This window comes from Castor canadensis, chromosome 3, assembly GCF_047511655.1.
Source record: "Castor canadensis chromosome 3, mCasCan1.hap1v2, whole genome shotgun sequence".
In the NCBI taxonomy this organism is placed as follows: domain Eukaryota; kingdom Metazoa; phylum Chordata; class Mammalia; order Rodentia; family Castoridae; genus Castor; species Castor canadensis.
In genome coordinates this window covers 74,218,504-74,242,293 of record NC_133388.1, presented here as the reverse complement: position 1 = coordinate 74,242,293, position 23,790 = coordinate 74,218,504, and the positions used below count along the sequence as shown (strand labels likewise).

Here is a 23,790-nt window from a genome sequence, read left to right as displayed (position 1 = left end):
AGGGCCAGGAAAGCCAGTGCTAAGTACTTGGGAGTCCGCCTGCCCTTCCCACCTGGCTGCTGAAGTTTGTTTGCGCCCGAGCCCGGCAAGGGGAAATCCCGCCCCGCTGCGTTCGTGCTCGCGTAGTCCCCACTTCTAGAAGGAAAGTTCAGCCCGTTTCCGTCCGTTTCAGAAACAAGTGCATCCTCTCCATTGCCCGGGGCAGAAACAACCACCCGCCCCGGACCTGCGGGAGGAACGAAGAATGGAAAAAAAATCACCAGACAAAAGCAGGTCCGGCGCAGGGTGCACGGGCTCGTTGGCACCTCGGAGGAACGGGAGCGCGCCCAGCTTCCCCAGGCCGCGGTCGCGGCGCTCGGGGGCGGGGCCGCCGGCGCCTTCCGGGTTGCGAGCGGAAGTGGACGAATTTGAATCATCCGAGCCGTTGGATGGGGCCGCCGGCGGTGGGCGTGCGGGCAGCGCTGCGCGAGGACGCACGAGTGACACGGCCACTCTGGAACTTGGGCTCAGCGCGCCTCGGTGAGGAGTGGGGAACGGGAGGAAACGGAATATTCCAGCAAGAGGAGCGGAGCTGCAGATGGAGTAGTGGGTCGGGAGGCCTGGCAGCGTAGCAGGGACTCCGGGGGGCGTCTTGGGGTGTCTGCTCTGCGGCCAGGTGCCGGGGGCCGGGAAGTTGGGGCGCTGGGGAGCTTTCCCACCGGCCAGTGTCCCTGACCGTTGCGCACACGCCGCGGACTCGGAGGAGTGGTGAGGCTCTGCAGGCCTGGCCCGTCCCCAGATTAACCGTGTTCCTACGATGTCCGTGACTTTTTCGTAATCGCAGCGTAGGGCTCTCACCCATTTGGCGCTGATGCTGAAGCTTCTGCAGCAGTTGGGTCTCACTGAGAAAGCGTTGCCGCAGGTAAAGTCTCCTTTATTAAAGATGGAAGGTGGGGGGTTGCCTTAACATGGAGATGCTCTCCCAGGTCCCCCTAAAGAGAGACACCCTGGGCGGGTCTGTGTGACCCTGCACCGCAGCCAAGTGACAGTCTTTGAAACGCTGGGTGGGGATTTAAATTGAAATCCGAGTCTCCTTTGTATTTAAAGTCTGGGTATTTTTCTTTCACGGTTGACATTTTTCATGCACCGCAAAAATCCGAGACTCTTGCTCATTTGTAGTGGCTATAGTAACCGCGGGGAGCACAAGGGTCTTAGTTTGCCAACAATGGGGATAAGGTTCGATTCCACCGGCCTGCCCCTTCCGCTTCATTCATTGGCCAGTAGGTTCTTACGAAGTCGTTTTGGAAGAACTCCAGAGCCTCAAGAATCAGGATCAGGATTTCTTCAGGTGTTGTTTGGGCTTCCTTTCTTTTCTTTTCTTCTTTCTCTCTCTCGTTTTCCTTTTTTTCCCTTTTCTTTCTTTTTTAAATAATGCATTAAACTCTCCCAAACCCCATAACAAAGTTACCATTTCTAGTACTTTAAATGTATGCGGTAAATGTAAACTGTAAGTGGGTACCTAACAATGTTGCTTTATATAAAAGATACATAGCTTCTCTTATTAATACAGGTAACGTATAACTATGTAAATGTATAAACATCTTTTTAAAAAGTAGCACAAAATACGAAGAATAAAAACATTCCTTCGTCCAGTACTGGCTGCTCTTCCTCCCTCATCCCTAACAGACATGGGCTCTCCTTTTCCAAGGATCGCTGGCATTCTGTTTATCTCTTATGTGCCACCAGAAAACAGTTATCTTTTTTATATTCATTTCTACATCCTAATTTGCTTTTCCCTACCTGGAGTCAATGTTGATTTATTTTTTTCAGTCACTTTCACACTTTGTTGTATACACATCGCCTTGAAGGTTTGTTAAATACTGATCCTGCGCTTCAAATCTCAGAGATTCTGAATCAGTAAATCTAGGAGTTGATTATAATCTGCATACTTAATTGAAAGATTAAGTACCAGAGTTTTAAAAACACTGACTTTGTCCTTCCTAGAGAAGCATTATAGTAATATTGGTTAAGGACATAGAACTGGAACCAGATTGCCTTGGTTTAAATACCATCTGTACTATCTGATAGCCATGTGTCCCTGAGAGAACTCTTTAACCTGTCTGTGCAGCAGTTTTCTCATCTGTGTAATGAGGATAATATCTTCTTGTAGGATTATTGTGAGAATTACATGAGCTAATACATGTTAAGACCTTATAGTAGTATATAGTACATAGTCAGTGGTACATGGCTTCTGTTATATTGAGTTATTAAACATTTTACAAACCATATTTCATACATTACTGTCACAGTCTCCCTGAGATAGGTACAAATTTCAGATAAGAAAACAGACTAAGAGAGATTTGGTAATTTGTTCTCACATAGCTAATAGTGTTTGAACTAAGATCCTTTTCCTTTCCCCCTCCACCCCCGCCCTTTATTTATTTATTTATTTTGGTGGTACTGGGGATTGAACCCAGGGCCTTCTATATACTAGTGCGCTAGGCAAGCACTCTTACCACTTGAGCCACACCTCAGCCCTTTTCTTTTTTTTTAAATTTTCATTATTGTTACAGTTATCCCAGTGGGCATAAAGTAGTATGTCATTATAGTTTTGATTTGCATATCCCTATGACTAGCATTGTTTTCATGTGCTTGTTTACCATTTCAGTTTTTTTATTTGGAGAAATGTTTACTCAGACATTTTGTCCATTTTAAAAATGGGTTGCTTTTTTGTTGAATTGTAAGGGTTTCTAATACAATGTAGATACTAGAACCTTATCAGGTATATGATTTCCAAATATTTTTCCCACTCTGTGTTGTCATTTCAATCCTATGATAATGTTTTCAATGCCTAAAAAATTTTGATGAAATCCAATTTGTTTCCTTGTTGTTTGTGCTTTTGATGTCATACCTCAAAAGTGTTGCCACATCAAAGGTCATGAAGATTTACCCCTACATTTTCATTTAAGAGCTTTATATTTGAGTTTTTGCCTTTAAATATTTGATCTATTTTTAGTTAATTTTTTGCATATAACAAAGACTAACCTTATTTCTTTTTATGTGGCTTTCCAGTTGTCCCTGCACCATTTGTTGAAGAGACTTCATTCCCCTTTGAATGGTCTTGGAACTCTTATTGAAAATACTTGACCACAGATGTATGTGTTTATTTCTGGACCTTTCATTTCTGCTGTTGTATAAGTCTATCCTTATGATAGACACACTATTTTGATTACTGTAGCTTTGTAGTAAATTTAGAAATTGGGAGGTGTGCCTACTTTCACTTTTTGCGGAATTGTTTTGACTAGTAAAGGTCCTTTCCAATTCCGTAAGAATTTTAGGACCAGCTTTTCCATTCCTTCAAAAAGCCCTTTGGGATTTTGATAGGTATTGTAGTGAATCAATAGATTGCTTTGAGGAGTATTACCATCTTAACAATATGAGGTCTTCCAACCTATGAAGACAGGTCTTTCCGCTTATTTAGCATTCTTATATTTCTTTTAATACTGTTCATACTTTTCAGCATGCAGATTTTAACTGAGTAATATTTTTACACTGTTGTAAATGGAATTGTTTTCATTTCCTTACTGGATTTTTCTTTGGTGTTGTATAGAAATAGAACAAAATTTTACTCTATTTGCTTATTAGCTCCTAACAGTCTTTTTATGAATCCTTCAGGATTTTTCTATCATTCCTTCTGTGAATAATTTTTTCTTGTTTTCAATTTGTATGCATTTTATTTACTTGCCTTATTCTGACTAGAACTTTCAGTATGTTGGAATAGAAGTGGTAAGAATTAATGTCTTTGTTTTGTTTCAGATCTTCGGTGGAAAGCTTTAGTCTTTCACGATTAAGTATGATGCTAATTGTGGTGTTTGCATAGATGCCCTTTTTCCTGCTGAAGAAGTTCCTTTCTATTCCTAAATTGAGTGCTTTTATCTTAAAAGAGTATTAGATTTTGTCACTTGCTTTTTCTGTATGACCTGAAAATTGAGATAAACGTGACCTTTTCCCGTTAATCTCATAATGTGGTATGTATTACAGTGATTGATTTTTCAGTTGTTGAACCGTCTTTGCATTCCATACAAATCCAACTTTGTCATGGTAAATAATTCTCTTATAGGGACTGAGTTTGCTAGTATTTTGTTAAGAAATTTTGCATCTATTTTACATAAAGAGTATTAGTCTATAGTTTTCTGTATTGTCTTTATCTAGCTATGGTATGCTGTCTTCATAAAATGAGTTAGGAAGTGTACCCTCCTCATCTTTGTGTGTGTGTTTGTATGTGTGTGGTTTTTCTCTTGTTTTGAGTTTTCTTTGAAGGACTTTGAGAACGATTGGTGACAGTTTCGTATTTTGTTCTAGTTTTATTTATCTAACCTATTGTTTCACTTGCTAATTCTTAACATTCAGCTGTTTGCAGTAGTCCTTTATAATCCATTTCATTTCTATTAGATCTGTAGTAATGTTTCCTTTTCAGGTCTGATTTAAGAAATTTCTCTTTTGGGGGGGTGTCAGTGTAGCTAAAAGTTTGTCAGTTTTGTTAATCTACTCAAAGAACTATTTTTTTAATTTCATTTATTTTCTGTTTTTCTATTCATTACATTATCTCCACTTTAACCTTTATTGTTTCCCTTCCCCTGTTACCTCTCAACTAAGTTTGCTCTTTTGTTTCTTGTTCCTTCAGATATAAAGTTAGGTTTTAGAGTCTTCTTTTTTTATGTAGGCATATACTGCTATACATTTCCCTCTGAGCACTGTTTTTCCTACAGACCATGAACTTTGGTGTTTTGTGTTTGTATTTTCTTTTGCCTCTGTTTCCTAATTCCCCTTGTGATTTCTTTGATCTTTTGGCTGTTTAAGATTGTGTTGTCTATTCTCCACATGTTTGAAAATTTTCTAGTTTTCCTTCTGTTAGCAATTTCTATTTTCATTCCATTGTGGTTGAAGAAGGTACCTATGTGTGATTTCAGTCTTTTAAAATTTAGTGAGACTTGGTTTGTGGTCTGACATATGGTCTATCCATAGAGAACATTCCATACATACTTGAAAAGAATGTGTTATCTATGGTTGTTGGATTGAGTGAGTGTCTATGTATTTTTCTGTTAAACCTAAAACTGTTTCTTCCATTATTTCTGTCAATTTTGCCTCATACTTTCAGGCTCTGATTAGGTGGGAATATGTTTATATTGTCATATCTTCTTCAAGGATTGAACTTTTAATCTTTAGTGTCTTTCTTTGGATCTTAAATAAAGATCCATCCACATATTGTCTATTATAGTCTCACTTTAACTTCAAAGACACAAGTAGGTTGAAATAGAAAGGTTGGAATAAGATATCCCATATAAACAGTAACCACAAGTGGCCTTGGGTGGCTATACTAATTTGAGATAAAATAGATTATAGTTGGAAGTATATTCTTTCATAACTTAAAGTAATTACATTTCCCACTGTAGCTGGATGACAAGCATATGTCACCATGCTCAGCAAACTTTTTTTTTTTTTTGCCCAGGTACCCTTTAACCATGATCCTCCAAATCTCTGCTTCTTGAGTTGCTAGGATTACAGATGTGAGCCACAGCACCCAACTGTTGTTTTTCTTTCAGTGCTTCAAGTGTGTCATCCCACAGCATTTTGGAACTCCTGGCTTCGATAAGAAATTGGCTGTTAATCTTACTAAGGATCTCTTTATATGTGATAAGTCACGTCTCTTTTCCTGCTTTTGAGATGCTTTCTTTGTCAGCTTTGACTATATTCTTTCTCAGTGTGTTTCTACTTGGGTTTGTCCTGATTGCAGATCCTTGAGCTTTTTGAAAGTATGTAGATTGAGACTTAAATACCAAATTTTGGAAATTTGGGGTCATTATTTCAAATTTTCTTTCTCTCTCTTATTCTTGCACTTCTCACTAAACATTTCTTAATATGTTCCATTAAGTATATATAGCCATATTCTAATAGTGTCTCACAAATTATTCTAGAAATTTTATAGTTTTTAAATAGATTTTATATTTAGATCTGTGATCCATTTTTAAATGTTTTAAGTGTGTTAGTGGTTGTACTGTATCCTCTTATCATTTTAATTTGCATTCCCTTAATGACAGTGTTATTGACTACATTTTCACTTGCTTGTTAACCATGATGTGTTTCTTAAGCATCTCTTCAAATCATTCGTCCATTTTTTTGTTTGCATTTTGTTTTTGTTTTTCAGTGCTGGGGATTAAACGCTTGGTCTTACACATGCCTCTCAGCTGCATTCCTAGCTCCCCATTTTGTTTTTTATTGCAATGTCTTTTTATTGAGTTGTAAGGTTTTTTTAATATGTTATGAATGTAAATTCTTTGTCACACATATGTTTTGCAAATATTTTCTCCTCAAACATCTTACTTATGTATTTTCTTAATGTTTTTTGATTTGGAACCTTTTAATCTTTGCCAAACCCATGATGGTATTTCCCTGTATTTTTCTCCGGAAGTATTTTTTGTTTGTTTTGTGTGTGTGTGTGTGTGTGTTCCATTTTTAACAAAGTTTTGTGAATGAAGTCAATGTTTGTTTTTTCTCCTCCAAACTAATATTCTGGTATCCCACAACTATTTATTGAATAGACTTTTCTTTTCCACAGTTGAATTACTATGGTTTCTTTGTTGGAAAGCAATTGTTTGAGTCTGTATCTATTATGTTCTATTATAATTTGTCCTTGTTCTGATATCATATTGTCTGGTTGATGTAGTTCCATGGGAAGTCATCAAATCACATAACCCAGGACCTCTGTCTTTGTTCTTTTAAAAATTGCTTTTCATTACTACAGGACCTTTGCATTTTTATATGTGTTTTAGAATCAATATGTCAATTTCTACCAAAAAAAAGTTTGCTGGGGATTTTGATTGGGATTGTTAAGTTGGCATGTTAACACTATTGACTCTATTACCATTATCTTTTTTCTTCATTTATTTAGGTCCTCTTTAATTTCTGTTGGCAGTGTTTTATAGCTTTTGAGGGTATAACATTTTTATACATCTTTACTTAATTTCTACCTTTTCTGATTTTTTTGTTGCTATTATTCAGAAATATGCCATATCTGTATACACAAACAACATATATATGCTGTATTTCATTACAGCTTGGTAAATTCACTTTTTTTGTAACTTGGTAGGTTTTCTACCTGTGTGGCCATGGATGAAAATAGTTTTACTTCAGTTTTCCCAATTTTGTATTTCTCTTTTTTTCCCCTTGGAATATAGTGCTGAATTTATTAAAGTGAACATTTGTAGGTTTTCTTTGTAGCATTGAGCAGTCTGTCCATAATTTGCTCTGTGGTTTTATCATGATTTGTTGCTGATGTTTTAAAATGCTCTTTTGTATCTTTTGAGATTGCCTCATACTACAGTGTTGAAGTGGTTAGAGTAAACATTTATAGATACCATTAATTCTTCAGCTGTTACCTACTCTTGCATTCCTGAAATTAGCCCAGCTAAGATATGTTATCCTTTTTAATTTTAATAAAATTATTGACTTGGCATGTCATGTTTTATTTCAGATTCTTACAATAACCTGCAGTTAGCTGTTTTTCTAATTTGAGTGATAATAAAATAAGATCTTAGAAATTCTACCTCTTGCAAGCCTCTGCTTCTCTTTCTGCTGTGCCATGCTCCCTTTTTGTGATAATTTATAGTTAAGAAATAGCCAAGATTACATTGGTACTTATGTTCTTTTTTGAAATATGTATATTATTTCCCAGAATGTAACCATAATCATATGAGTTAGTACCCTATATTAAATTATTGTTTATATGTGTGCATATATATGTACAATTATATATATAATATTGTTTATATGAACATGTATACATATGTGTATATATATATATGTGTGTGTGTGTGTATGTATATTTTTTTCCTAATAGTTTTCAACCTATACTGTTGAACATCTCTCTTCTCACATCTGTCTTTGCTGTTGCATAAAGTAACATGAACCAATTAACACATCTTTAATATCTCCTTTACCTATAAATTTGTAGGGACACATATGAACTGTGTAGCCTGAGAAGACTAGCTGTATTAGGATTCCCTAGAGAAATAACCAATGGGGGGGTGAGAGAAAGAGAGAGAATAGAGAAGAGAAGAGGAGAGAAAGGAAAGAGTGGAAAATAATTTACTGTAGGGGGCAGAATCTCATGATTATGGTCTGCAAGCTGGGACCAGGAAAGCTAATAGTGTAGTTTGGAAGCCTGAGTTGTAGAGCCATTGATGTACATTCTATTTCCAGTCTGAAAGTTTGAGAACAAGGAGCAGAGCCAGAGGTAGAAGATGAGTGCCAGTGAGGCAGAGAATGAATTCAGCCTGCTTTTTCTTCCTTTTGGTTCTGTTTCAGGCCCTCAGCAGACTAGATGTGGTAGACTAAATGCCTACCACACTGGAGAAGGTCATCTGTTTTACTCAGTACCCCAATCTGAATGCTGATTTCTTCCAGAAATAATGCCCACACACACTCAGAAATAATGTTTACCAGCTCTCTGGGCATCCTGTAGCACAGTTAAATTGATACATAAAATTAATCAGCATGTTGGGTTACTTAGTCTTCATCTTGAATTGTTTTGGAATATGTTTTATTTAACTCTGTGTGTGTGTGTGTGTGTGTGTGTGTGTGTGTGTGTGTGTGTGCGCGTGCATGCGTGTGTTTGCTTGCACTGGGGGTTGAACCAGGGCCTTGTGCATGGTAAGCATATGCCCAACCACTGAACTATAACTCAGCCCCTGCTTTGCTTTACCATTCACTTAGTTATTTTTTTACCCCTTTTAAAATTTTGAAATAGTTCTAAAGCTACATAAAAATTGGAAGAAAGGTACAAAGAATTGAATGTACTTTTTCCCAGATTAACCAGTTTTTAGTATTTTGTCACATTTACCTTTTTAATATGAGGTATAATTTTTTTTTAAAGTAAGCTACATACTTCTTGTTCCTTTTTTCCTTAATACTTCAATGTGTATTTCCTAAGAAAAAGACTCTTCTCTTAAACAACTAAAGTATGGAAACAACACTCAGGAAACAGTATAGATGCAATACTTTCAGCTACTCCATATTTAATTTTCATGAATTGTGTTACTGATGTCCTTTAATTTTCTTCCCTTGCCCAGAATATGATCCAGAATGTTTTGTGTACTTTTAGTAAGTAAAATATAATTCATCATGTTTTGTGCAATACTAACCAGAAAAATAAACTAATGCTTTAACATTCAAATAATGTGAATAGACATCCACATGGCATCTGAGTTGTAAAGAGAAAGAATTTAGAGTACTTCAAGTAATGTGCTTTGCATAGAATTGAGGTGAGTTTTTCTAATGATTTAAGTCATTCCTTTAGCAAGAATATTTTTTAAATACTAGGCAAAACATTAATTTATTGCTCTTTTAAATATCTGACTGCAACATGTCTTCCATATATTCAAAATCACCTTTTATTTCAGCTTTGCTATTATCAGTAGGATTAGGAGCTTTAGGAAGTATTCAGTGGGCAAAACCTGATGTTTATTTATTCAAATGATAACCATCAGGTAGAATGAGAGGGAATTTGGCTTCCTTTCTTGTTTAGTCATCTGTTGCTGTTTAACAAATCACCCCTAAAACATGGTGGTTCAAAGCAAAACAAAATAATATCATTTGGTAGTATCTTGGTGTCAGGAATTTGGAGGCAGCTTAACTGTGTGGCTTGGACTTTGGATCTCCCTTGAAGTTGCTGTCAGGTTGTTAGTCAGGTTGCAATCACATGAGGTTGGAAGATCTGCTTCTAAGGTATCCCATTCACATGACTGATGATAGAAGGGTTCCATTTCTTGCAACGTGGATTCTACATTAAGCATCTTGAAAGTCCTTGTTACATGGCAACTAGCTATGACCTATGACAGAGGGAGCAGAGAGGAAGTCACAATGCCTTTTATGACATAGTCACACATTGTCACTCTGTCATAGGCTTTTTGGTAGAGGTGGGTTGCCAAGAACTAAGCACATTCACAGTTGACTCACCAGGCTCTACTGAAAGGAAAGGAATATGAAACTGAGTATCACAAATGATAAAGTGGAGGTAAGCAGGAGAATAGACTCAGAATCTCTCTTGACAGTGGCTTCTTGGAAATTCATTACATTGTTAGTGACTTGCGAAGGGGTAGCTTAACATTTCTACAACCAGATATATACTTACATACCATTATTTTCCTCATTCCACTGAAGAAGTCTTAAAATCCATACACTTAAAGAAAACACCTTAAACAAATTATAAAATCTTACTAAAAATTGTAAATTGTCCTTTTTAGTTTGTTGTTTTTTTTTTTTTGCTTACGTTTTTATATTGGAGATTTCTTTGAAATAAAATGAACCTCAGTCAGGATTTAGAAACAAAAAAGTTTATTTCAAATACTGAGAATTGAAAAGTCTGATGTGGCCTGGGCAAAGGTATGAACTGTAGAGTGTATTTAGAATATCCAACTTTTAGGTAACTTAATTTTGTTATAATTTCAAGCTTAGAGATCACAAGAACAGTATAAGAAACTCCATTATATAGATTTTATAATCCTTTGTATAGGCTCACCAGTTGTTTTCTGACCTTTGCCTTATGCTCTTGTGCTGGTCTAATCAGTTTAAAACCACTAGGAATAATTCTGTAATGTGGTAAAGTTAGGTTTATAGACGTTCACAGTGAAATTACAGAACAGAAAAACCACAGGACAAAAGATGCGGTAGAGTTCTTACAGGATTTTGAAAGTTGCTAGGAATTCTGTAGGTGTGGCTCAAGTGCTACATAGAGCGCCTGCCTAGCAAGTGCAAGGCCCTGAGTTCAAACCTCAGTACTGCAAAAGTAAGACTTGGCTTAGATCCTCCTAGCAAAAGTAGGTATTTCAGCAAGTTTCCTCATTTCAGTTCTAGTCATTTTCTTATCCATAATCATTGTTCTGGTATTTCTTATAATAGGATAATTTTACCTATCAGAAGTTCATATGAGGAGAAATCATATATATTTGAATAGTTCGTAGTTTCTTTTGCTCAGCATAATGTCTGTGAGATTCATTTATTTTGTATCTTTTCTTGCAGAGTAATTGTATCAATATACTACTACTTGTTTATTTCTTTTCTTATTGATAAACTAGTAGATTTCCAGTTTGGGATATCATGAAGAAGGCTGCTATGACCATTCTTGTATAAAAATTTCTTTAGGCATGTTTTTATTTCCCTTAAGAAAATAAGTAGGTGTGCAATTTCTACATTAAATGGTGGGTACATGGGTATAAGTTTAACTTTTAAGAAACTGCTAAAACTTTTCAAAACAATTTTTCCATTTTGCAACATCTATCAACAGTTTATGAGAACTCCCTGGTTGCTTCATCTTTTCTCCAATGTTTGGTGTTGATAGTCTTTTTTTGTCTGTTTGTAATAGGGACTCACTGTATAGCCCCGGCTGGCCTAGAATTAGCATGGATTACCATCCCTGGCTCTTGAGAGTCATTCGTTGAATCCTAGCCATTCTTGTAGGTGTGAAGTGGTTCTTCAAAGTGTTCTTTTCTTTGCATTATCTTAGTTACCAATAATATTGAGTATCTTTTATATGTTTATTAGCCATTCGTTTGTGTGTATACATACATACATGTATATATATATATATATAAAACTTTGTGAAACATCTGTTCATGTCTTTTGCTTATTTCTCTTCCAGAAGAGAAATACATTGTTAAGTAGGAGTTCTTTATGTATTCTGGATACCTGTTTTTTTTTTTTCCTTTATTCATATGTGCATACAATGATTAGGTCATTACTTCCCCCTTCCCCCCAACCCCTCCGTTTTGCCCCCACCCCTCACTTCCAAGCAGATACTGTTTTGCCCTTATCTCTAATTTTGTTGAAGAGAGAGTATGAGCATTAACAAGGAGGACCAGGGGTTTTTGCTAGTTGAGGGAAGGATAGCTGTACAGGGAGATTCCTAGTTTTGCTTCCATGTACGTATGTGTTGCTTTCTAAATTGATTCTTCTCGAACTAGCCTTTTCTCTAGTTCCTAGTCCCCTTCTCCTATTGGCCTCTGTTGGATACATGTTTTTGCTAGATATATCTATGTGAATATTTCTTCCCAGTATGACATGCATAGTCACTTAATGATCTCTTTTAATTAGTAGAAACTTAATTTTGATAAAGTATAATTTATTTTCTTTAATAATTAGATATCCCCTGTGTTCTAAGAAACTTTCACCTATTCTCATGTAATGACAATTATCCACATTTTCTTTGAAAACTTATGATTTTAGCTTTTAAATTTAGGTCTATAATCCATCTGAGATTAGTTGTGTTTATGGTGAAAATATGGGTCAATGTTCCCTAATTTTTCCATACAGGTATCCAGTTTTTCCAGTATCATTTGTTGGTAAGACTTTATTCTCCCCATCCCTATTGAATTGCTTTGGTACCTTTGTTGAAATCAAATGACTGAGAAAGTATTGATCTATATCTGGGTTCCATTGTTATATGTGGAAGATAGTATGTACTAATACACTTTGTTTTTGTTTTTTGTTTTTTGTTTTTGGTGGTACTGGGGTTGGAACTCAGGGCCTCATGCCTGCTAGGAAGGCATTCTACCACTTGAGCCACTCTGCCAGTCATACGCTTTGAAGAACTATATAGTTGATATCTATGTAGATAGTATTGACATACACAGAATAAGTACAGGCTAGCAATGAATAAGAAAGTTCAAATAGCATTTTTTAAAGTGACACAGTGGTCTGTACATATAAAGGTATAGTCAGACGTTTATCACTGTCCACCAAGAGAGAACCTTACGTCTTTGCACTAGGAAAAGGAAGATTAGGAGAATGAGTAACCACACAGAAGCTGAGTGTTCTTTATATAAAAAACTATTCTAGAACTACTCCTCAGTCATTTACTTAGCACATGTATCATTCACATTTAGCAAATACTTGTACTGTGTGATATGGGGGTTTACTCTCAGGGAGTACCAAAGTTCTTACAGAGTGAACCTCAGTCATTATTCTGTATTGCAATAAATCTATAAGCAATATCTAGCTATAATTCACCCAGTAGGAGACAATATAAGAATTATCCTGTTGTTGAGTTCTGATTAAAAACATGTATAAATTAAAATGTTTCTTTTAGGTGAAGTATTATGTACTTATGGAATTTTTTATAATAAATTCTTGTGTTGTACCCATGGATTTATGATATGATGAATTCATCAGAGATTGAATTATACAGAAGTCCTAGTAAAAGGCATGTAGAGGCGAGATGTGGCTTATGCCTGTAATCTCACCTACTTGGGAGGAGTTACGAGGATTGCAGTTGGAGGCCAGTCCTCTGCAAAAAAGTTAGGAAGACTCTATCTCAAAACAAAAATACCACACACACATAAGCCATGAGTGATGGTATACTTCTATAATTCTAGCTACTAGGGAGGTAGAGGTAGGAGGCTGGGGGTCAGAGACCAGTTACAGCAAAAGAAAGGCCCTATCTGAAAATAAACTGGAGCAAAAAGGACTGGGGGGTATGGCTCAAGTGGTAAGAACACTTGCCTAGCTGGCCTGATTCCCCTCCCCTGCCAGCCTCAAGTGGACTGCCCTCAGAAGGCAGAGAAGGGAAGACTGGGCTACCTGGCCTTCTTGCAAAGATGTCTAACTTCTTTGTGGCTCCCAACTGCACATAGAAGAGCCTTGAATCAAACCTGGCAGTTAGATGCCAAAAGTGGGTGGAGGATTACAGGAGGCAGAGAAGATAGAACACGTGATCAGCTAAATAAACATGAGAACTCCATGATCTGTAGTCTTTATAACACAGTTCTTCAAGATAATCTAATACCAACAATATTTGGTGTTTTTAAAAACATTTTTATTCCCATATGTTAGTTGTATAGGGGGTTTCATTGTGACATTTCCATGTATGCTTACAACCTACCCTGCACCCTCCACCATCATTCTCCCTTAACACCCCCCATTTAAAGCAATTTCAACAGGTTTCATTGTTCTATTTTCATACAAGTATGTATTCCCCCTCCTTTAATGGCTCCATTCCCCCTCTACCTCCCATTAGTACCCACCCCTGCTTTACATTCCCGTTCTTCATTTTATAAAGTGTGTGTTCATTGTTTTTTTATTTTTTCTTCATATGTGCATACAAGGCTTGGGTCATTTCTCCCCCCTGCCCCCACCCCCTCCTTTACCACCCACTCCACCCCCTCAATACCCAGCAGAAACTATTTTGCCCTTATTTCTAATTTTGTTGAAAGAGTATAAGCAATAATAGGAAGGAACAAGGGTTTTTGCTGGTTGAGATAAGGATAGCTATACAGGGAGTTGACTCACATTAATTACTTGTGCATGTGTGTTACCTTCTAGGTTAATTCTTTTTGATCTAAACTTTTCTCTAGTTCCTGGTCCCCTTTTCCTATTGGCATCAGTTGCTTTTAACGTATCTGTGTTAACGGCAACAAATGCTAGCTAAATTTTTAGGTGTCTTACCTATCCTCACCCCTCCCTTGTGTGCTCTCGCTTTTATCATGTGCTCAAAGTCCAATCCCATTGTTGTGTTTGCCCTTGATCTAATGTCCTCATATGAGGAGAACATACGATGTTTGGTCTTTTGGCCAGGCTAACCTCACTCAGAATGATGTTCTCCAATTCCATCCACTTACCAGCGAATGATAACATTTCATTCTTCATGACTGCATAAAATTCCATTGTGTATAGATACCACATTAGACTGGTAACCAGTTTTCCCAGCAGTTTTTGTTGAAGAGGCTGCTATTTCTCCATCGTATATTTTTAGCTCCTTTGTCAAAGATAAGTTGCTTATAGTTGTGTGGCTTCATATCTGGGTCCTCTATTCTGTTCCACTGGTCTTCATGTCTGTTTTTGTGCCAGTACCATGCTGTTTTTATTGTTAATGCTTTGTAATATAGTTTGAAGTCAGGTATTGTGATACCTCCTGCATTGTTCTTTTGACTGAGTATTGCCTTGGCTATTCGTGGCTTCCTGTGTTTCCATATAAATTTAACAGTAGATTTTTCAATCTCTTTAATATATGTCATTGGAATTTTGATGGGAATTGCATTAAACATGTAGATTACTTTTGGGAGTATAGACATTTTTACTATGTTGATTTTACCAATCCATGAGCATGAGAGATCTCTCCACTTTCTATAGTCTTCCTCAATCTCTTTCTTCAGAAGTGTATAGTTTTCCTTGTAGAGGTCTTTCACATCTTTTGTTAGGTTTACACCTAGGTATCTGATTTTTTTTTGAGGCTATTGTAAATGGAATTGTTTTCATACATTCTTTTTCAGTTTGCTCATTGTTATTGTATAGAAATGCTAATGATTTTTCTGTGTTGATTTTATATCCAGCTAACTTGCTATAGCTATTGATGATGTCTAGAAGCTTCTGAGTAGAGTTTTTTGGGTCTTTAAGGTATAGGATCATGTTGTCTGCAAATAGGGATATTTTGACAGTTTTTTTACCTATTTGTATTCCTTTTATTCTTTCTTCTTGCCTAATTGCTCTGGCTAGGAATTCCAGTACTATGTTGAATAAGAGTGGAGATAGTGGGCATCCTTGTCTGGTTCCTGATTTTAGAGGGAATGGTTTTCAGTTTTTCTCCATTAAGTATAATGCTGGCTATAGGTTTGTCATATATAGCTTTTATAATGTTGAGGTACATTCCTTCTATTCCTAGTTTTCTTAGAGCTTTCATCATGAAGTGGTGTTGGATCTTATCAAAGGCTTTTTCTGCATCTATTGAGATGATCAAGTGGTTTTTGTCTTTGCTTCTGTTAATGTGGTTTATTATGTTTATTGATTTTCTTATGCTGAACCACCCCTGCATCCCTGGGATGAAGCCTACTTGGTCGTGGTGAATAATCTTTTTGATGTGTTGTTGAATTCGGTTTGCCATTATTTTGTTGAGGATTTTTGCATCAGTGTTCATTAAGCAGATTAGCCTATAGTTCTCCTTTTTGGAGGTGTCTTTGCCTGGTTTTGGGATAAGTGTGTTTGGCAGTTTTCCTTCCCTTTCTATTTCATGGAACAGTTTAAGGAGGGTTGGTATCAGTTCTTCTTTAAAGGTCTGATAGAATTCATCAGAGAATCCATCAGGTCCTGGACTTTTCTTTTTGGGGAGACTCTTGATTGCTCCTTCAATTTTATTTTGTGTTATAGGTCTATTCAGGTGATTAATTTCCTCTTGGTTCAGTTTTGGATGATCATATGTATCTAGAAATCTGCCCATTTCTTTAAGATTTTAAATTTATTTGAATATAGGTTCTCAAAGTAGTCTCTGATGATTTCCTGGACTTCCATGGTGTTTGTTGTTATCTCCCCTTTTGCATTCCTGATTCTACTAATTTGGGTTTTTTCTCTCCTCATTTTAGTCAGGTTTGCCAGGGGTCTATTGATCCTGTTTATTTTTTCAAAGAACCAACTTTTTGTTTCATTAATTCTTTGTATGGTTTTTTTGGTTTCTATTTCATTGAGTTCAGCTCTTTTTTTTATTATTTCTCTCCTTCTATTTGTTTTGGGATTTTCTTGTTCTTGTTTTTCTAGGAGTTTGAGATGTATCATTAGGTCATTGATTTGGGATCTTTCAGTCTTTTTAATATATGCACTCATGGCTATAAACTTTCCTCTCAGAACTGCCTTTGCTGTGTCCCATAGATTCTGGTATGTTGTGTTTTCATTTTCATTGACTTCCAGGAACTCTTTAATTTCCTCTTTTATTTCATCGATGATCCATTCTTCATTAAGTAATGAGTTACTTAGTTTCCAGCTGTTTGCATATTTTTTGACTTTACTTTTGTTGTTGAGTTCTACTTTACTGCATTGTGATCAGATAGTATGCACGATATAATTTCTATTTTCTTATATTTGCTGAGACTTGCTTTGTGCCCATCAAATATGATGTATTTTGGAGAAGGTTCCACGGGCTGCTGAGAAGAATGTATATTGTGTAGAAGTTGGATAAAATGTTCTGTAGACATCAACTAGGTCCATTTGATCTATTGCATATTTTAGATGTAGTATTTCTTTATTGATTTTTTGTTTGGATGGCCTATCTATTGATGATAATGGGGTGTTAAAGTCTCCCACAACCACTGTGTTGGCGTTTATATATGCTTTTAGGTCTTTCAGGGTATGTTTGATGAAATTGGGTGCGTACAGATTGATGATTATTATTTCCTTTTGGTCTATTTCCCCTTTTATTAGTATGGAATGTCCTTCTTTATCTCGTTTGATCAATGTAGGTTTGAAGTCTACTTTGTCAGAGATAAGTATTGCTACTCCTGCCTGTTTTCGGGGGTCATTGGCTTGGTAAATCTTCTTCCAGCCTTTCATCCTAAGCCTATGCTTATTTCTGTTGGTGAGATGGGTCTCCTGTAAGCAACGAATTGTTGGATCTTCCTTTTTAATCCATTTCATCAAGTGGTGCCTTTTGATGGGTGAATTAAGTCCGTTAACATTAAGCATTAGTACTGATAGGTATGTGGTGATTCCTGTCATTTAGTTGTCTTAGTTGTTTGAAGGTTTGATTGTGTGTACCTAAGTTGAGGTTACTCTCTACTGTCTTGCTTTTTCTTTTCCTGTGGATTGGTGCTGCCTGTCTTTTCATGGTTAAGTTGGGTTTCACTTTCTGTGTACAGAATCTCTTGCAGAATCTTTTGTAGTGGTGCCTTTGTGGTCACATATTGTTTTAGTTTCCGCTTATCATGGAAGACTTTTATTGCTCCATCTATTTTGAATGATAGTGTTGCTGGGTAGAGTATCCTGGGGTTGAAGTTATTTTCATTCAGTGCCCGGAAGATCTCACCCCACGCTCTTCTTGCTTTTAATGTTTCTGTTGAGAAGTCTGCTGTGATTTTGATGGGTTTACCTTTATATGTTACTTGTTTTTTCTCTCTTACAGTTCTCAATATTCTTTCCTTAGTTTCTGGACTTGTTTTAATGATGATATGTCGTGGGGTAGTTCTATTTTGATCTGGTCTGTTTGGTGTCCTGGAGGCCTCTTGCATCTGTATGGGAATATCTTTCTCTAGATTGGGGAAATTTCCCATTATTGTTTTGTTGAATATATTACGCATTCCCTTCACTTGCACCTCTTCTCCTTCTTCGATGCCCATGATTCTCAAGTTTGGTCTTTTGATGAAGTCAGTGAGTTCTTGCATTTTCTTTTCAGAAGTCTTGTGTTGTTTAATTAATAGTTCTTCAGTTTTTCCTTTAATTACCATTTCATCTTCAATTTCTGAGATTCTGTCTTCTGTTTGTTCTATTCTGCTGGATTGGCCTTCTGTTTTGTTTTGCAGTTGTTTCATTCTTTTTTTTGAGGTTTTCCATATCCTGGGTGGTTTCCTCTTTAATGTTGTCAATTTTTGTCCTGAGTTCATTTATCTGTTTATTCATCATGTTCTCTCTTTCACTTTGGTGTTTATACAGTGCTTCTATGGTTTCCTTTATTTCTTCTTTTGCTTTTTCCAATTCTCTATTTTTGTTGTTTTGGAATTTCTTCAGTGTCTCCGGTACATTTTGATTGACCCTATCCAGTATCATCTCTATAAAATTCTCATTGAGTACCTGTAGTATGTCTTCTTTTAAATTATTCTTGTGGGCTTCACTGGGTCCTTTGGTGTAGTTCATCTTCATTTTGTTGGAGTCTGGATCTGAGTTTCTGCTTTCTTCATTCCCCTCTTGTTCCTGTAGTAATTTTTTGCTGTGGGGAAACTGGTTTCCCTGTTTTTTCTGTCTTCCCATCATTGTCTTTGGTGTTGTTACTGTCCCTGTACTGTGTGCAATTAAGTATTTTCTAGCTTGTAATAATAACAATGTTAATATTTAGAATGGAAGGGTGAGCTGAGATGGAAAGCAAGAAGTTAAAGAAAAGGGTTAAACAAATACACAGACAAGAGGAAGAAAACAGAACAAGGTTTCAGACAAGAAAGTTTCAAAGGTATAAAGAGGGAGTGTTAGTGTACTAATTGACAGTAAGCTGAACAGACATTAGAGAGACAGAGAGGATTGAAAATCAAAAATAAAAAAAATAGATAATAAAAATAAAAAATAAATAAATGAAAGAAATATATGTAAAAATGAATTAAAATAAAATGGAAAATAGAAAATTAAAAAAAATAAAAACAACAAAAAACCAAAAATCCTCCAAGTTCAAATGCAATGAAGTTTCAGTCTTAATAATTTGGGTGTCTGTCTCAGTCTCTAATCCTGGAGATGGTGCCTCAGATGTTGTTCTGTAGTTGTCTCATCAAAGGGGACGCATAAAGTAGAACAAAACTACACACACACACACACACACACACACACACACACACACACACACACACACAAAACCCAGCAGGTGTCCCAAGTTCAAATGCAATACAGTTTCAGTAAGTTTTTCAGCATGCAGGTGTAATTCGGTTGTTCTCTCATCGTAGGTAGGGAGAAAAAGAAAAAAAGAGTCTGGAGACAGTTCTGAGAATGGTATCTTCAGCTGTGGCTTGCCTGCCTGCTGCTGTCAGCCTGCTGTTGCTGGAGGTGTTGTTTATGCAGATCTCTGGGGTGAGCTTAGCACTCACCTGGCCCCACAGGCTTTGTTTGTTTAGAGTTCTCCTGTGCCCAAGCCTCCGCTATATGCTTTCCCCTTTCCAAGCACTGGGAAAGGTGACACTGCTCCCGCGTTGTCAGGCCTGTGTGTTTATTTACAGTTCATGTTGGAAGTGGGTCTTCCCCGTTTCCTGTGAAGTTTTCCTCCCACCGCCACTTTCAGAAGCTTTCCTGCTCCTGATTACTGGGTGGTGCTGCTGCTCCTGCCTGCTGCCATGTTTGTTTACAGTTCACGTGGGAAGTGGGTCTTCCCTCCTGTCCTGTGGAATTTTCCTCCCTCTGCCACTCTCACCAGGTTTCCCGCTCCTGGTTGTTGGGCGCCCCTCCCCTGCTCCCACCAGAGCTTCTTCCGCCTGCCGGGCTTGTTTATTTACAGTCCTGGGAAGGATTCCCTTCCCCGGATCTTCAGCGCTCAGGGCGCCCCACCCTCTTTTCCGCGTTTCTTTATTGCTCTTACTGCTTATTACTCAGTTTCTCTTTTTTCCCCGGGTGGAGGTCAGTCTGTCCAGGGGGCTATGCTGCTGTGGCACAGGCTTGTCTGTGGGAGTACCGCGGTACTGCGAAGCTCACCTGGTCTGCATCTTCCCAAACCGTCTGTGCACTGGCGACTGGCAGCCCAGGGGTCCTCCTGATTTCTCCCTTTAATGTGAAGTGGAGATTCTCTGTGTGGGCTGGAGGTGTGGAGGGGTCCAAGTTATGCCTCTTCTCAGTGATTATGCCTGCAAAGTGTGTCTCCAGCGTCTCTCCAAGATTTCACTATAGGAGGCTCGCACTCTGCTTCCTCCCTCTAGCCGCCATCTTGGAATCCCCCGTGTTCATTGTTCAAAGGAGTTTTGCCATTGTGTTTCACCTGTGAATATATGGTATTTTAATCAGATTAACCCCTTCTATTACTCTCCCTCACTTTTTCCTCCGAACACCCCTATTATTCAACAGCTTTTAGTGTTTCACTTTTTAAAAGCAACAATATTTGATCTTACTAGTCATTTGACCAATCCACATAATAAACACAGGAAATGAATAAAAGAATTGAGTAAAGATGAAATCAGGACACTGAGCAGAAAAAATTTGATGAAACTTCTGAACAATAACCAAACCATAAAGAAACAGACAACAGCAATGCAGAATAGGGTGACCAGCAGGATGAAGCTGTTTTACTTTTAATTCTTGAAGAGAAGGAAAACAAAAGAATACCTAAAATCTTTTACAGATTTGATTCTTATATGCCTCTGGATGGCTTGAGGCTGATGAAATCCCAGAAGGTTTTTGTTTGGTTGGTTTGTTTTGGTTTTTTTTGTTTTTTGTTTTTTGTTTTTGTGGTACTGGGTTTTAAACTCAGGATTTTCTACTTGCCAGGCTGGAGCTCTACCACTTGAGCCAAACCCTCCAGTCTGCTTTAGTCTTGATAACTTTTAGGCATTGCTAGAGTGCCAGATAAATTCTGGTGAAGAGGTCCTAAGAAAACACTTTGAGACTACAGCAATAAAAAAGCAGAAGCAGAAATGACAGTAGAGAATGTGAGAACTGCATTCAGGAAGAAACTGGCAGGGAAGTGATCTGTTATCACCAACGACATGGTGGATATAGCTGGGGAAGAGCACCTACCCATATTGGCAAAATTCGCTGATGAATCTTATAACCTGAGAGTGGAATTTGTGGGCTTCCTGCCTTATGAAGCCAATGGCAGAAGTTTTGGCTGTGAAATTTTACACTATGAGAAGTGGGGACTAAATAACAGAGTATTGTCATGGACAGGCTTACATTGTGTCCAGTGGATTTTCTCCCAAATTGAAAGAAGTTGCTTCTAGATTTTACAGAACTATCCCCAAACTGTCTACACACTCTGATCTTCCTGAATCTTAAACATGTGATGGCAAAAATCAGTCCCTGTGGTGGGGGCTGTCAGTTTCATTAGGAACAATCGAGAAAGTTTGTTCTTTTTTCCATTGATCACTACAACAGCTTCTTGAACTAGAAATTGTAATTTCTATTTTTCAGAATAATGACAGGGTAAAGAACTGAAGGAAATTTGCCATTCTCAGTGGACACGCAGGCATGATGCTTTTAAATTTTTAGTGGACCTCCCGCAAACACTTGTATAATGTTGAGGTAGTATAAACAATGACACAAATATTAGATAGAATAACTTTATGAGTGGCAAGTATTTGCACTCTACAGTGCAGTGACAAATTTTGATTTCATTGTTAACCATTGTTCTTAAAATGTCTTGTACGAGATCATTTGGGAAAAAATCTCAAGGGACAATCTTCTGATGTCCTCTGCCCACAGTAGCTTGACTACAGTGCTACGTTCACTCAGTGAAGGGATGGAAAATGTTGGTTTATCATGAGTTTTGGTTTGAGGAAGCTACACATTTTGCAAACAAATTCAATATTCAGATGAAACTCACTGGGAAATTCTGTAGGGCCCAGGAAGATTACCTAGAATCTCAGCTGACCTCTGAGAATGACTATAAACAAACCCTAATTGTTCAAACAGTGAAGCACAATTTTCAGAACAGAACCTCAGAGCTCTTAAATGCTTATCTTTGGTACCCTTGGTCATGGGACATTCAGCACATTGGAGGAACACCATGCTGACATGTACATGCTCTCCACTGAGCTTCATTATTGAGAATCAAGTGGAAACACAGCAGGAAAGATATAGAGCTTCCATTTACCATTCTGAAGCCCTCCATCTGCCCTGACGTCAAGTTTTCCCTTATGTGCATGTCTTGCTGACGGGCTTGTGTATTCCTGTAATGAAGGTTGAGATTGAGTGCTGTGAAAATGGACAAAAACATCTCAAACCATCTTTGAGGAACACTTTGACAGACCAAAGATCAAGTAACTTGACTTTGCTTAGCATAAATTTTGATATAAAATGTGTGGATTTAATGGTGGACGTATATCAAATTCTACAACTGTAACTTCCTACAGATACTCCGAAACCATTAAAAATACTTAAGAGACTTTTAAAATGTGTTTTTTCGTATATGGAAGACATCCTATGGTTTCACAGGATGTTGTGGGCTACTTAATCACTGAATATCTTTGCCTGTAGGCCTCCCCTTGAATGTATGTCATTGATAATCCACTTCTTTAAATGGCCTCAAACTCTCCATCCTCTTGCCTAAGCATCCTGAATGCTGGGATTACAGGCATGAACCACCATGACCAGTGTTGCTTAGATTGGTTTTGCAACTATAAAAAAGATTGCATTTACCTAGTAACATTACTATGTTTATTCTTTTCCACTTAAATTCCAAAAGTTTGAGTATACTTTATTATACTTGACTTTCATAACACTTCAAGTAAGCTATTCATATACCTTTGGTAATGTGAAATTTTGATGTTATTAAGATACCTTCTTTGTCCCTTTGATCTTTTAGAAGAAATGTTGTATTACAGTAATGATTGTAAGTAGTTTTATTGGCTTCGCTGGTATGAGGAGACAGGGACAGAGCAATGTCTTTCATTCAGTCTGTAAGTGGTTGAGCACTACTGAACTACAAAATATAATGAGACAGAGGCTTGCAGTTCTGTGTAGAATCCTCAAGTGTACCAGCTAGAAGTGTAAACTGATAAAGGATTATTTTACAGTCTACTCAAATATGCATGACATAGTTACTGATGTGGGTTGGGGTTATCCCCCGCTCCCTATATGGTGAACAGATTTTGATAAATTTTGAACAGAAATTAAATACAAAGTTCTTTGATTTATGTAGGAGTTATACTTGTAGGAATACTCATTTTTCTAATATAACAAAAACAGGAAATACTTGATTATGTATATCATGTGTTTAGGTTCTAGGTTAATAAGTAGGGTTTTTGTTGCTTGTTTTTAACCTTCTTGACTGTCTAGCTAGAAATTTGAAACTCTAGACAGTTCTTTGTTGTGTAAAACTTTTTTATGGATTGCAGGGTATCCTGAAATTCTAGCATCTTTCCACTAAATATTAATAGTCATCTTAAGTGTTTAAAAAATATCCTCCGATTTAAAAAACCAGTCTTCAAACTCTGCCACCCTGACTGAGAGCTACTGGTCTTTTATGTATGCAATGTGAAGAAATTAAGAACTTACTAAAGTATGAAATGATTGCATAACTTATTTGAAATCCTGTACTGACTATAAATTTAACAAAAATGGTTAATTTGAGACTTGAAATTAAGGTAGTATTCATATTTTTTA

The 23,790-nt window shown here is 37.1% G+C and overlaps 1 protein-coding gene and 1 pseudogene across 2 annotated transcripts in view; both read left to right on the top strand.

Annotated features, from left to right (window-relative positions):
• The first annotated feature begins 371 nt into the window (after positions 1 to 371).
• The window catches only part of G2e3 (G2/M-phase specific E3 ubiquitin protein ligase), a 66,924-nt gene continuing 43,505 nt past the window's right edge, over positions 372 to 23,790 (top strand). Inside the window, exon 1 of one of the 2 annotated variants that reach the window (XM_020156673.2) lies at positions 372 to 519. The gene's annotated coding sequence lies outside the window, so the exon portion shown is untranslated. Of the gene's footprint in view, positions 520 to 588; positions 902 to 23,790 lie in introns of those variants that run through there. The other variant, XM_074068222.1, reaches the window with a different exon arrangement.
• LOC141421600 (52 kDa repressor of the inhibitor of the protein kinase-like) lies at positions 6,471 to 23,785 on the top strand (annotated as a pseudogene).